The 13,509-nt window shown below is 46.4% G+C and overlaps 4 non-coding genes across 4 annotated transcripts; 3 read left to right on the top strand and 1 right to left on the bottom strand.

Annotated features, from left to right (window-relative positions):
* Positions 1-3,015: 3,015 nt before the first annotated feature.
* TRNAC-GCA lies at positions 3,016-3,087 on the bottom strand. The gene has a single exon. It is a non-coding gene; the product is annotated as a tRNA-Cys (tRNA).
* Positions 3,088-6,644: 3,557 nt separating this feature from the next.
* TRNAC-GCA lies at positions 6,645-6,716 on the top strand. Its single transcript has one exon. It is a non-coding gene; the product is annotated as a tRNA-Cys (tRNA).
* Positions 6,717-6,720: 4 nt separating this feature from the next.
* Positions 6,721-6,792, top strand: TRNAC-GCA. The gene has a single exon. It is a non-coding gene; the product is annotated as a tRNA-Cys (tRNA).
* Positions 6,793-10,641: 3,849 nt separating this feature from the next.
* On the top strand, positions 10,642-10,713 carry TRNAC-GCA. The gene has a single exon. It is a non-coding gene; the product is annotated as a tRNA-Cys (tRNA).
* Positions 10,714-13,509: the final 2,796 nt, after the last annotated feature.

The raw sequence follows: 13,509 nt of genomic DNA, 5'->3' as shown, positions 1-13,509 counted from the left end.
CTATTGCATTCGTCAATTTCTCCCTGTATTTCTGACAATTTTTGCTTTATATATTTGGACACTGTGTATACAAGTATAGAATTGTATTTTCCTGGGAAAGTTCATTTTATTATTATGAAGAACACTCTTTGCCCTAATAATACTTTTAATCTATAATTCATTTTGTCTGATACCGATATACTGAAACTAACTTTATTTTGGTTAATATTCGTTTGATATATCTTTTCCCATCCTTTCACTTTCAAACTTTCTGTATATTTATGTGTCAGGAATGTGTTTTATAAAAGCATACAGCTAGAGTTTGTTGTTGAATCCTGTATGACAATCTCTATCTCAATTGGCAAATAGTCCATTTGCATTTACTGTGATTAGTAATATATTTTTATTCATTTCTACCATCTCTTTTGTGCTTTCTATTTATTTTTATTTTTTCTATGCCTTTCTTTCCATTCTTCTATTGGATCGATCACTTTTTCTTTACTCATCTTTGAGGAGTTCACCTTGATTCACCTTTTTCTACTAATTTGAAAATTATTTTGTCTTCCTTTTCTATAGTCTTAGGGGTTACTCTTTAAATTTTTATACACACATCTGATCTGATATAGTCTAACAATAATTAGTATTTCCACCCTCCTTCCACACACAAAAGAAGAACTTTAATGTATTAGTTCAATCACATCATTGCCCTTGTCTTCTGTGTAATTGTTCTCTTTGGTTAAGTCTTATTTTTAAGCCCTCCCCAACTCATTTTTTTGTCTCGTATAATCAGTGCTTTTTAGATTCACCAGTACGCTCACTAGTATTTTTGTTCACCATATTTTCTCTTGTCTCTTTCTCCTTCCTTCTGGGTTCAGTGTTCTCCTTTTGGAATTACAAGTTTTAAAAGTTGCTTCAGCAAGGATATCTTAGAAGTAAATGCTTTCAATATATTTCTGTCACGTCTGAATGATAGTTGAACCGAGTAGAGAATTCTAACATGTTATACTGTCTTTCACTCAGAATACTTTATTCCATCGTCTCCTACCCATCATTGCTTCCGTTGAACAGTCTGCCGTCATTCTAATTATTATTCCTTTGTACGTGATTTGTCTTTTCTGTTTGGCTGCTTTTAAGATCATCCCTTTGTCTATGGTATTATGAAAGCACTGCAGTGTGCCTAGGTGTGGATTTGGGGTTTTTTTTGGAACTCATTCCTAATCTGAGGTCTTTGTACTAGTCTGGAAATTTCTCAGCTATTATATCATTATAGTTTATACTTGTAGAATTCATATTTGACATTTATCAGAACTCTATTCTACTCTGCACCCCTCTTAGCCACTCTTTTTTGTTTTGCATTTTTTTAGACCTTTATGCTTCATTCTTGGTAGTTTTTTAAGACATATTCTATTTTGTTCACAAATCTCTCTTCTTTCTATCTGCTATTATACTATTAATTTCAGTTATTGTATTTTTCATTTTAGATGAGTCTGTTTCCTCTTTTTGAAAGTCATATATTCTCATACATTCAATTTCCTATGTCTTTAATAATTTTGACCACACTTACCTCATAGTATCTGTGTATTTCTCCTATCTGACATTCTTTATTTTGTCTCATGGCTTTCACTCATGGTTGGCTGATTCCTTGTTGATTTTATTATTTTGAATTATGCATCCATTTTAAGCCAGGTTTCACCCGTGGGAATTCTGTGTGGCCTGGCCTGCAGCTGTGCCCTCAGAGTTTGTGTCTATTTCTTCTGAGTACTCCACAATCATTGCTAGCCTAGGCACACTTTTTATGTCAACTTTTAGCGCGGGGAATTTCTGAACCATGCAGGTAGCGTAAATTCAAAGTTCTAACAAGTGTGAAGATAAATCTCTGGTTATGAATTTTCAGGGGAGATGCCTCCTCCCCCACTGAGAAGAGAAAGACCTCTTGTCTGCTCGTGCTCATGTTTTGCTAACCCACCCTTGTACTAATGGTGTGGCTCTCTGGGAGCCTGACTTTACAGGCAGGAGGGGCGTTTCAGGTCTAGACCTAGTCTCCTAGATCCACATGGCTGCTAAAACTCAACACCTCTGCTGTCTCACCATAACCACAGGCATTCTTGGGGTCAGAACTTCAGTTCATTCCCCTGCCCCACCCCCAAGATAATCCTTTATTGTCATGCGAGCTCAGCTATGCCTGTGATTGGGTATTTGTTTGATACCGTTTGATAAAACCCTATTTTATGTTTCACTTCTGGGTGTTTTGAGGTAGAAGGAGTTTTAGATGATCTAGTCGAACATAGTCCCAGTAACAGAGATCCTTTTATTTTGAAATAGCCCTCTCTTCTGTCTAGCTGTCCTTATTCCCATGACCATTTCTTTGTTTGACTGTTCTACCCACCGCAGACAGTTCTTGCTCAGCTCTCTTTCCTGTGTCTGGTATCAAGTGGGAATCAAATATGTCTTGAGTGAATGGATGAGTCCATGGATGAACAGATGGATGTCAGCCACTGCTCTGATGTCAGTAAGCACTGTGAGGATAGAGTAGGGGTCAAAAGCCCATCCATGCCTCTTTGGGGAAGATGGATTAGGGACGGTTTGTGCTAGAGCTGGCTCGCACCAGAGAGTCACTTGTTAGCATATCTTCCCCATTCCATGTTCACTGATCTTATGTTTGTAGCTTGAAATTGACCACGGTGAGATTATTTACACCATGAAACTAGGAAACACTAAAAATCAGCAATGCCCTTCCCCCAAGAGCTGGTTGTTAAGTATGTAGCAGCATGCCACTGATGTGGAGCAATGAAAGTGTGTAGAAAAAGGGAGCCTGAGCTTACGTAGAACAAGACCCATGGTGAGTGAACTATGAAGTCACAGTTGGAGGAACCTATCACTCTGAGGCTCTGGTGCTCAGTGCCAGGGTTTTAAGCTGCTCCTGACTTTTTTTTTTTTTTTAACCAGATTTGGAACGCTCCATATCCTGAGGCTCAGTATTAGGAAAAGGAACTGAATCTTTAATACCAGCTCCAGTGAACAAAAGTGAGAGACAGCAGGGGGCACCCGGATTTGAACCAGGGACCTCTTGATCTGCAGTCAAATGCTCTACCCCTGAGCTATACCCCCTGATGTAGGTGTGAGCCTAAGTAATACCTTTTACCTGTGCAGCCACACCCAACACCCCTATAAATTTTTGTCATAAATGTACATTGGCTGGACCTCCTGGAAGCAGCCAAGCCTACCTCACTGCAATTTTCTGTCTCTGATGTAAAACAAGCAACCGGTTCTCCTCCCTGTAGCTGCCTCCCTGCTTTTTCTGGAAGAGCACTGACACCAACATTTAAAGCTGGAAGGGCCTTCAGAGTCGCTAGTCCATGCCATTCACAGAGGGCATCTGAATACAGACATTCGAGATTACTAGTCTTTCACCATACAAAGCCCTTTACTGGTGGGATGAGAACCTGAATCCACTCTTCCTGACTTTGGGTTTAGAACCCTGTTACTGAACCAATGACTCTCTTACCTTCCTCTTGTCCCTAGCTTCCATCAGTCAAAATATGTAAAGGCCACATAATAGGAGCCATCTGAATAGATGTATACAGACCTGAGACCATCAAAGGGACTAGAATGCAGGCTTCATAGAGCATGAATGTGCCACACAGCTCAAAGACAACAAGGGGAAAGCTAATGGAGGAGCCCAGGATGTGACACGGTGCATGAACTGCATCCCTTGGGCCAGTCTCAGATTTTTGTACTTACGAATCATCTCAGGAGTTTGTCAAACATGCAGATATGATCTGGGGTAAGGAACAAGCTCCTTTTGGAAAGTCAGGAGACCCAGTTTGAGAAACACCTGCTACAGGTCTAGCTCGGTTTCCTTTTGCACCACCTGCAGGAAGACTCGGGTGCCGCAACACCCAAGAAAGGAATGGGTTTGGAATTCGAGCACCCTCTGGGATCAGCTGGGATTATAACCAAAGACCAGGGTCAAACTGCTCATCTTCTGATCTCTGCTCTAGGTCAGTGGTTCTTAATTTTAGGGTGCCTCAGAATCACCTGGAGGTCTTGTTAAAACAAAGATGGCTGCCCCCCCCCAAAGGTTTGTGCTGACAAGTTCTCAGGTAATGCTGACATTGCTGACCTGGGACCATACCTTGAGCAGCACTGCTCTAGGCCTTCACACATCTGTGACCAGGCCCTTATCATACCTGCCGCCACACCCAAGGCACCTGTCCACCGTTGCCTCTTCTGCATGTTCACCGGACTGTGGGGCCTTCACTCCGCCAAAGACAGTGTCCTGAGGTCCTGCCTGCTTTCCTCCCACTGCCTGCCTGGGACCAACTGGGGCACTCTTAGTTGTCAGTTAGCCCTCCTTCCATTTTCCCATTTAGGAAACTAACACCCAAGAAGACTTCTACCCCTCCCCAATATGGGGACACCTTGTTCAAGCGAGTAAAGGGGGAGATGCACCTGTTCTGTCTGGAGCAGCCCAGTATGAGTTCAGCAAACTCAGGCTCGAGGGGGTTGTAAAAATTATTCCTGTCTACAAATGAAATGGGAGACGAGAAAATGTCTTCGGCCCCACAAAGGAAAGTCTCCAGGTTAGGCCATGGACATATGGAAACATCTGAACATTCTTGTCTTTGGACATTTCCTTTGCAGAAATTTACTTCTTAATTTGCTATGAGTTGTTTTTTTAAGCCATGAGTAGTGAGAGAGACAAACAATGAATAAAAATCTATCTTACTATAATGCAGGTTGTAATGGGAACTGTGAGGAAAACAAAAACAGAGCAAGGGGATAAAAATGATGGGATACAGGGGCGCCTGGGTGGCACGGCGGTTAAAGCGTCTGCCTCTGACTCAGGGCGTGATCCCGGCGTTATGGGATCGAGCCCCACATCAGGCTCCTCTGCTGTGAGCCTGCTTCTTCCTCTCCCACTCCCCCTGCTTGTGTTCCCTCTCTCGCTGGCTGTCTCTATCTCTGTTGCATAAATAAATAAAATAAAAAAATTTAAAAAAAANAGGAAAACAAAAACAGAGCAAGGGGATAAAAATGATGGGATACAGTTTAGACAGAACCACAGGAGGCCCTGCTGATGAGCTGATGCTGGGCAGAGCCCTGAGCGAAGAGAAGGCGCACCGGGAGTTTCTGGAGCAGCGCTCTTGGAGGAACAGCAAAGACCAGTGTGGCTGGAGGCAAAAAGGAAGGAGTTCCGGGGAGGAAGCAGCCGGGGCCAGGTCCTGTAGGTCCCCGTAGGCTGCAGCGTGGACTTTGTTCTTGGGGGAGCAGGAAGCCACTGAGCAGAGCGGGAAACGTCATCTGACTCCTGTCTGAAAGGGTTGTCTCAGTGGAAATAGAAGTAGGTGGAAAAGGCAAGGGGAGACCTGCCAGGAGAGGGTGGTGACGGGTCAGGTGGGTCTGGACCAGAGGTCATGACCGCAAGAACTGCTCAGATGCAAATATGTCTCACAGCAGAGTCGACAGGACTTGCTGCAGGCTTTGGACGCAAATGAAAGAGGTGACCCCACAGTGGCTGGCCGGTGTTTGGCCCTTGTCGCTGGGAGAATCATAGCACTTAGGTGGGCAACACGGGTGGGAAGGGAGCTGGCTAGGGATGAGAACATTTAATAATTCTCTCCCATGTTCAGTTTGAGGGGCCTATTAGATCTCTGAATGAGGAGGTCAAGTCTGAGGCTCTGGCTCCAGGAGGAGGCTGCCGGTCCCACTGGAGGGGCCATCATCCATGGGCTTTTCATGTCCTTGTTTCTCCCCAGGGTTCATCTCCGTTCTCTGTCAGCTGTGGATTTAGTGGGATTCTGCTCTAATACATGCTTTCAGATCTTGTTCTTCTGGAATGTCCTTCTTTTGTCCTCATGCTTAAATATTAGTTTACATGGTTCAGAATTCTAGGTTGGAGGTTATTTTTCTTCATATGTAAAAAAATATTTATTTTATAATAGTATAAAATATCAATAAAGACAACTTTATTATTCTTCATCTCACCAAAGCAATTTTTTTTTATTTCAAAATGCCACAGTTCAAGGTCTACACAGCTAAAAGGTTGTATATATCAGTGCTTAATACTTTGGATTATAATTCTCAACTACATCTTAATTTTTTAAATAACATCCACAGTAAAGGAAGGAATCACATGATTTAGAAAATATGCATTTTAAACAATCTTTAATAATTATGACCATCCTGGGTTTAATGTGAGAATATTTATGTCAACAAACAATGCAAACAGCACATTTGGGGCAGTGGTGATCTGAGCTGCGGTTTGAGTTTTTTACTTTGGGGGAAAATGTGTGTGGGGGGGGTTCCTACTAAAATATAGATCTGTTTGTTAGATCTATTTAATTTTACTTTATTTTATGTATATATTTTCACTTAAATATACAATTTTTTAAAATAAGAATGTTTTCCTGATTATAATAAAGCAATAAAGACGGTAGAGACCCACTGGACAAGATGGATGACTGTTAACTGGTTTCACATAGAAGAAAAAAAAAAATCATTCCCCTGAAATATAGTCTGTAGAGGAGTTTGTAGGGGAGGCTGACAGCCGGAGGGGTGCGGTTCTGGAGGCTCATTGAGAATGAATGGCAGTTAGCGTAGCGTTGGACACCGGGTATTGCAACATAGTGAAAAGATGCTAGTTCGGAACATGTAGCATGTGTGGGGGTATAGCTCAGGGGTAGAGCATTTGACTGCAGATCAAGAGGTCCCTGGTTCAAATCCGGGTGCCCCCTGTTCGNGGGTATAGCTCAGGGGTAGAGCATTTGACTGCAGATCAAGAGGTCCCCGGTTCAAATCCGGGTGCCCCCTGTTCGTTTTCTTTCCCAGTCGTTGCTTGTCCAGAATCAGACGTTTTGTCATGACCCTCTGACCAAAGTATATGTTTGGTGAGCTCTCCTGAGTACACAGGAGGCTGGGGGCACACACAGAAGCAGCCGCTGCGAGAACTCATAGGTTCAGCCGCGGGGGGGCGCTGTTCGTGCGCATGTGCCCTGGACTTCAGCCCCTGGGACTGATGCAGTACTTTTATTGTAAAAACGAGGCACACCTCTACCCTTCCTCCTACCCCCTCCACCCCGATGCTCACTAGACGATCTGACAGGCACGTTTGATTCTAAAGGGAGCTTGGCCTAAAGGTGTTTGGTTTTCAAAGCCGGTGCCCTCGGCAGTGGCCCGAGAAGCTGCCAGGTGCGGAAGAAGGCCTAGTCAGAAAGGGGTCCGTCCCGGTGGCAGACCCCGCGGGTCTCAGGCAAGCCCACGGAAGATGTCAGCGACTTGCTGTGCTAGAGTCCTGGATAGGGCAGCTGGGGGAAAGGCGCCCTGGCTCCTGGGCGGGTCTTTTGAACACAGATCACATGGTCTCTGATGCGTAATCCAGGGAGCCCCCACCTGCTGTCATTAAAAACATGTATGTTGTAGACTTAATTCTTAGAGCAGTTTAAGGTTGGCAGAAAAAACTGAGCAGAAAGTACAAAGAGTTCTCATTTAACCCCCCCCCCCCCCCCCCCCCCAGTTTTCCTGTGGTTAAGATCTTGCACTAGTGTGGTACATTTGTTAAAACTGGTGAACGAATATCTATCGATACATTATTATTAACTGACACCTACAGTTTTATGGGTTTTGACAAATGCATAATGTCACGTATCTACAATTAACTAGCGTCATAGGGATAGCCCCAGTGTTCTAAAAATCCCGCCTGCTATATCTAGTCATTGCTCTCCTCCCCCTGCCAATCCCTGGCGACCACCGGTCTTTATACTGTCCCAAGTTTCGCCTTTCCCAGAATGTCATCCAGTTGGAAGCATACTGTATGTAGCCTTTCCAGATCGGCTTTTTTCACTTAGCTATAGGCACGTAAGTTCCCTCCATATCTTTTTGTGTCTTCATAGCTCATTTCTTTTTATGGTTGAATAATATTCCGTGGTATGCACCTGCTGCCATATTTATTCAGACTTGCTGGCATTCCGGGTAACTGCCTCTTCCTGCAAGTAGGGAAGAGAAGAATTAAGCGTACACTTATCTTGATGAGCACCGAGTAATATACGGAAGTGCTGAAGCACCACCCTGTACACCTGAAAGTAATATACTGCTGGGTGTTAGCGACACTGGGATTGAAGAAGCAGAAGGAAAAGAAGAAGGAAGTGGGGAGGGGGAGGAGGGAAGAGAGAAGAGGCAGGTCAAGCCTTTGCCAGAAAAGCTCCCCAGGCTGTGGCAGTGCTGTACAATCTCCCCCATTCCTTATTCCAGCACTGATCTAGTCTCACTTATGAGATCTGCGGTAGGTATAGGCAACTACCTTTCTGACACCCTCAATGTTTGAAATTCCTTTCCGTGGTGGGGGGGAGGGGGATCCACAGCTGTCCATGACTGGTGGAAACCAGGACCTACCCGCACTACCAAAGGCAAAAGTACCAGACTTTGCCCTCCCACCAACCCCAGCAATGCCCTAAGCTTAGCCATCCACACGCACGTGATTGAGACTTGGAATATGGAATGAGGGACACACAGGCAGGAAGAGTCTGGAATTTATCCCAGGGGAGCTCTGGCATTGGCAGTGGGGCTGGGGGCTACAGCCAGTGTGCAACAGGGACATCACCAGCCCCCTAACCAGGATGTTGTTTGGGGGTGAAGGATCCTGACCCCCTGGCTGCCCTTTAATTCTGCCCATTTTCTGAGTGTAGATTGCTAGGTTTCCTTGAGAGGTCTGAGATTTTTGTCTTTGTGCCAGTCATTTCCTTGTTTGTGTCAATTAGCCATTATCAGTTTCAATTTTTGAGACAGAATGCTGCCAGTGTGAAAACTGATACCGGAAGTCAGGTGCAGGAAGTGAGGGGAACGTGGCGTCAGTTATCTGGTCAGGTTGGGGCTAAAAGCAGTGACCATCTGGCCAGGTATTCAGGAATTGGAACCTGGCCATCATGGACACACAGTGACAAAGCAGAGAAGTTGACTATTGCCTGGGTCACCTGGAGCCAAGTGCCCAAGGAGGGCCAGGCCCTGATATACTAAGTTACCACAGGACACCGGGAAGCACCGTATGGTAGAGCGGCTGATTCCGTTGGCACAGGAACTCAGAGAAAGAAAATGAAGCTCAAACATGTAAATCCTCTATTCTCGGCAGCGCCAAGTGCACAGAGCCTTACCTCTTACTCCTGAATAACTGAAAAGGCCTCCAACCAAAAGTAGGGTTTGATCCTGTGGGTTATGGACTTACTATGTCAGTTAAAGGAACAATATCCTTGTCTCATGCATGAAAGATAGGACACTAATCAGAAAAGAGTGGGGGGTGCCTGGGTTGCACAGTCGTTGGGCGTCTGCCTTCAGCTCAGGGCATGATCTCGCGTTATGGGATCGAGTCCCACATCAGGCTCCTCCGCTATGAGCCTGCTTCTTCCTCTCCCACTGCACCTGCTTGTGTTCCCTCTCTCGCTGGCTGTCTCTATCTCTTCAAATAAATACAAAATAAAATCTTAAAAAAAAAAAAAGGAAAAAGAAAAGAGTGGGATCTGCGCACACACTCGGCACTAATACGGTGAACTCAGAAACAAAAGTCAAAACTTCTGGCATGGAGGCTAGGAACCAGCTCCACCAAATGGATTTCGCCTCACCCGGGGAACCTGGCCATGCTAGGGAAGGGCGCCCGACATTCCAATTACGTTCCCTGATGAAAAGATGGTGTTTTTGAGGCTGGACAAGCGGCCAGCAACACGGGAGCGGGTCGATTATGTGAGAAACATCACGGATGGGGCACTCTCTGTTCTCACTGGAATACTGATTTTGAGTTTACTTTATGTTTTTGAAGTGAACCACCTTACCCGTGTAACAAAGGAATGCTATTGGTAAGCTGCACAGGAATGAGAAAAGAATCTCCCCTCTTCTACCCTATCTTCCACTGCATAGCTCAGTGTCCTCTGTGGTCTCTGGAAAGTGAATCTCACCGGTGTCTGAGGCCACATAGCGTCCCCTTCGGTTACTGCCCTGATGCCTTGTAGGAAGGACGGTGTGTGTGCTCTATGCACGAAGGTCTGCGAGCCGGGAGGGAGGGGATGGGGGGGGCACATGCAGGGCCTGGGCTCTCCTGCTGGGGGGCAGAGGAAAGAGAGATCTCTGACCATATAGCAGGGACCTTTGAGCCGGGGCTGTGGGCCCCCAAACAGCAGCCTTCATACGGCGCCCTAGCTTCCTCGGCTTTGCTGCCGGAAGGATTCAGGCGCTACTGCCTCTCCGGCTTTGTCACTCCTGGGTTCACCCAAGCCCCTAGGAGACTGCCTCAGGAGGGCGCTGGGCCGGGGAGAGGGGGGAGAATGGGAAGACAAACAGAGACCCAGCTAGGGTGAGGCTGGGGAGAGCAGGGCGGAGCGGGTGGAGCTGAGCGAGGAGGGAAGGAAGGAAGGATGGGGGGGCGGGGTCCCGCAGAAACCTGGTACCTCCCGCAGTTCAGGCGCTGCTGTAGCGGAAAAGCGCCTATTAGCCAAGCGAGGGGCCTCTGGGGGAGTGGGAAGGCGGCTGCATGGGCACAGAGTGGTCTCCAGTGCGTTTGTGCTGGACCTGCTAGTTTCATAGGCCTACCAGCAACGAATGGAACTCAGGGGGCGCTGTGGAATGCTTGGGTGCGGTGTCACAGGTGAAGTAACGTAAAGAAGGGCAAGTTCAGCGCAAGGGGGTATAGCTCAGGGGTAGAGCATTTGACTGCAGATCAAGAGGTCCCCGGTTCAAATCCGGGTGCCCCCTGCTGGACCTTTGCTTTATTGCCGAAGGCGGAGGAATGACTTCCCAGGTACCACCATCCATTTAACGTCATCAGGTGCCCTCCCCGCCGCTTTCCTCAGACCTTGTCTCAGGTGTCTTTTCTCCCCCGGCATTAACCCATTGGCTGCAATTCTTCACCTCTAGGTTTCTGTGGCTCTTGCTTGTGACTTTTCCGTTTCACTCCCAGAGGTGAGAGCGCTCTGCACCCCCTTGCTCTGGGCTCGGCGGTACGTATCAGTCTGGACCAACCAGGAGACAAAACCCACACAGTAACTTAAGTGGGAAGTTTAATATAAAGAATTATTGTGTTATAAAAAGAGTAACTGCAGGGGTGGGGGAATGGGATAGGCTGGTGATGGGTAGTAAGGGGGGCACGTATTGCATGGTGCACTGGGTGTTATACGCAACTAATGAATCATCGAACTTTACATCAAAAACCAGGGATGTACTGTATGGTGACTAACGTAAAAAAAAAAACACTGGAAAAGAATTCGGTACAAACAAAAGAGTAACTACACAGGTGCAAAGAAAACTAAAGTTATCCTGGGGGGACAGGGACCCAAAGAAGGATAAATTTAGAAGGGGGACCCCTCCCCAAAGCTGGGATGAGACCCTAGGGGAAAGTGTGGTTGCAGCCCACGCTCCAGGTTGCCGCAACCTGACCTAGTCACAGTCTTGCAAGCAGGAAGCAAACCTCTTGGGCACAGGAGAGCGACTTGCAAGTGTGAGGTCTGGAGCGTAAAGCATCTGCACCTGGAGGGCTCGGGGACCAAACCTCTGAGGGGCAGAGGCAAGCGGGCCGGCGGCGCCCGCAGGTGCGTGGGCGGAGTTGGGAGCGCCCAGTGTGGGTCACCCGCCGAGCTGGAGCTGCGAGGTCGCCATGGGACTTCGTTCTCTGGGTGCCTGGCTGGGTCCTCACACACTGACACCTCTGACCAACCACGCAGCAGAGACCAAGGGGAAAGAGGAAAAACAGAACAAAAAATAAAACCACCACCACCACCACGTAGCAGAAATTAGGGAGACAATCCCTTTTTCTCCTACAACATCCCTCCCGCGCCCTCTACTGACAGCTGTTCATATTACAGGGGAAGCGCTTCTAGAAACCTGTCGGTTATTGCAGGGCAGGTATGGGGGCATGAATTTGGACCCGAGATTCAAAAAATTGATGGCTGGCACATCGTGTGACTTGTTTTGGCCAACAGGATGTTAGCAGGCGTATGCAGGCAGGAGCCTGAGATCAACTTGCGAGGTTGGGTTTGTCCTCTGGCGCTTCTGCTATTACCGTGAGATGTGTTTATCCTGTGAGCTGCTGCCCCTTCAGCCTGGGCCCCAGCATGGACACACAGGGCCCGGCCCTCAGCTCGGCTCACCGAGAGCAGCCACAGCCATGCTGGACCTGCAGCTTGAAGCAGGCTTACCCAACCAAGCGCAGCCTAGATCAATTGATTCACATTCAATATTCTGACCCACGGGCATGAGAATAAACGCTTATTGCTGTGTCACCGGTTTGGGGTGGCTTGTTTTGCGACACTATTGTGGATTAGACTGGCAAATACTAAAGTCGACATACAGAAGGGGACTCCTGCTATAACAAAAGCCTGAAGTACGTGGCATGTCTTGCCAATGAAACAATGGGTGGCAAGGGAGCTGTTAACAGCCAGCTGGAAAAATAGGAAACTATTGTTGAGGGCAGAGGAATCAGAAGCTCATGATAACCTTGAAGGCAGAAAATACACTTGAACTTGTAATGTTGGGGGTAGGATATTTCAAAGAAAAATACTGAATGCATGAGCTATTTTGTTACAGGCTGTTTTTGATAAAGTACTACAAAAAAACCCCACAAGTCTTTGAGTTCAGAAGAGAACTGACTGGTTTGCAGTCAGAATTTAGAGGCAATCTAGATAGTTCAGAATTGCATAGTCAGAAAAATGAAACCATTCTCTCCAAAACAAAGGTGAGACTATTATGACATCACTTTAGGAAAAAGACTAAATCCAGAGCCTTCCAGTAAGACATAATCTCAAACCAAATCAAGCTTAAAGCACTCATAGTTGGAATGCACTTTATTAAGAACACTGAAGAATTGAACTGGTACCAAGTATATCGTCTCAGTTGGACAAAAGTATCCCCAGAAAGACTAAGGATGTGCCCAAGTAATTATAATTGAGCTGGAGGGAGAGCATATGTCAAAAAGAATTGTGATCACGTGGCTTTGGCACATGGATTCAAATAAATAGAAAACCCACACGTTGCTTGAGAGAGTGATACTGTCAAGAGCATCACTAGCCTGAACGAAAGGACACGAAGCCTGGGAAGTAATAAGACCTGGGCTTCCAGCATTCTACAGGGGGAAGTGAGCTGGGAAGAATGTCCAGCCACCAGAAAGGACATTTTTCCAATGATCTCTTCAAATACTGCAGAGAAGCCTGAAGGAAAAAGAAGATGTCTCAGAGTCATGCAGAACAGTGGACAGGGAGCTCTCCCGAGTTAGCAGAACCAGACCTGAATCATGCTGAATTTTGGGGTAGTCTGTTAGATAATAATATTGCGAAAAGGCTGGCAAATACTGACATTGGGATCCAGAAGGGGGCTCTGGCTGGAACAAAAGGCAAAAAAGAGCACGGCCACTTCTGCCTAGCATTTCAATTTCTGTGAGTCAAATTCTATGACTCTGTGCGCTTCCCATCGGGACCCGTCTTTGAATGTAAATGGTTTACTGCAGTTAAGTCTGTTCCTGTACCATCATTGGATTTGGGGTGTGTGAGTGGTAGATAA

This window comes from Ailuropoda melanoleuca, chromosome 1, assembly GCF_002007445.2.
Source record: "Ailuropoda melanoleuca isolate Jingjing chromosome 1, ASM200744v2, whole genome shotgun sequence".
NCBI classification, from domain to species: domain Eukaryota; kingdom Metazoa; phylum Chordata; class Mammalia; order Carnivora; family Ursidae; genus Ailuropoda; species Ailuropoda melanoleuca.
This window is presented reverse-complemented; position numbering and strand designations above follow the sequence as displayed.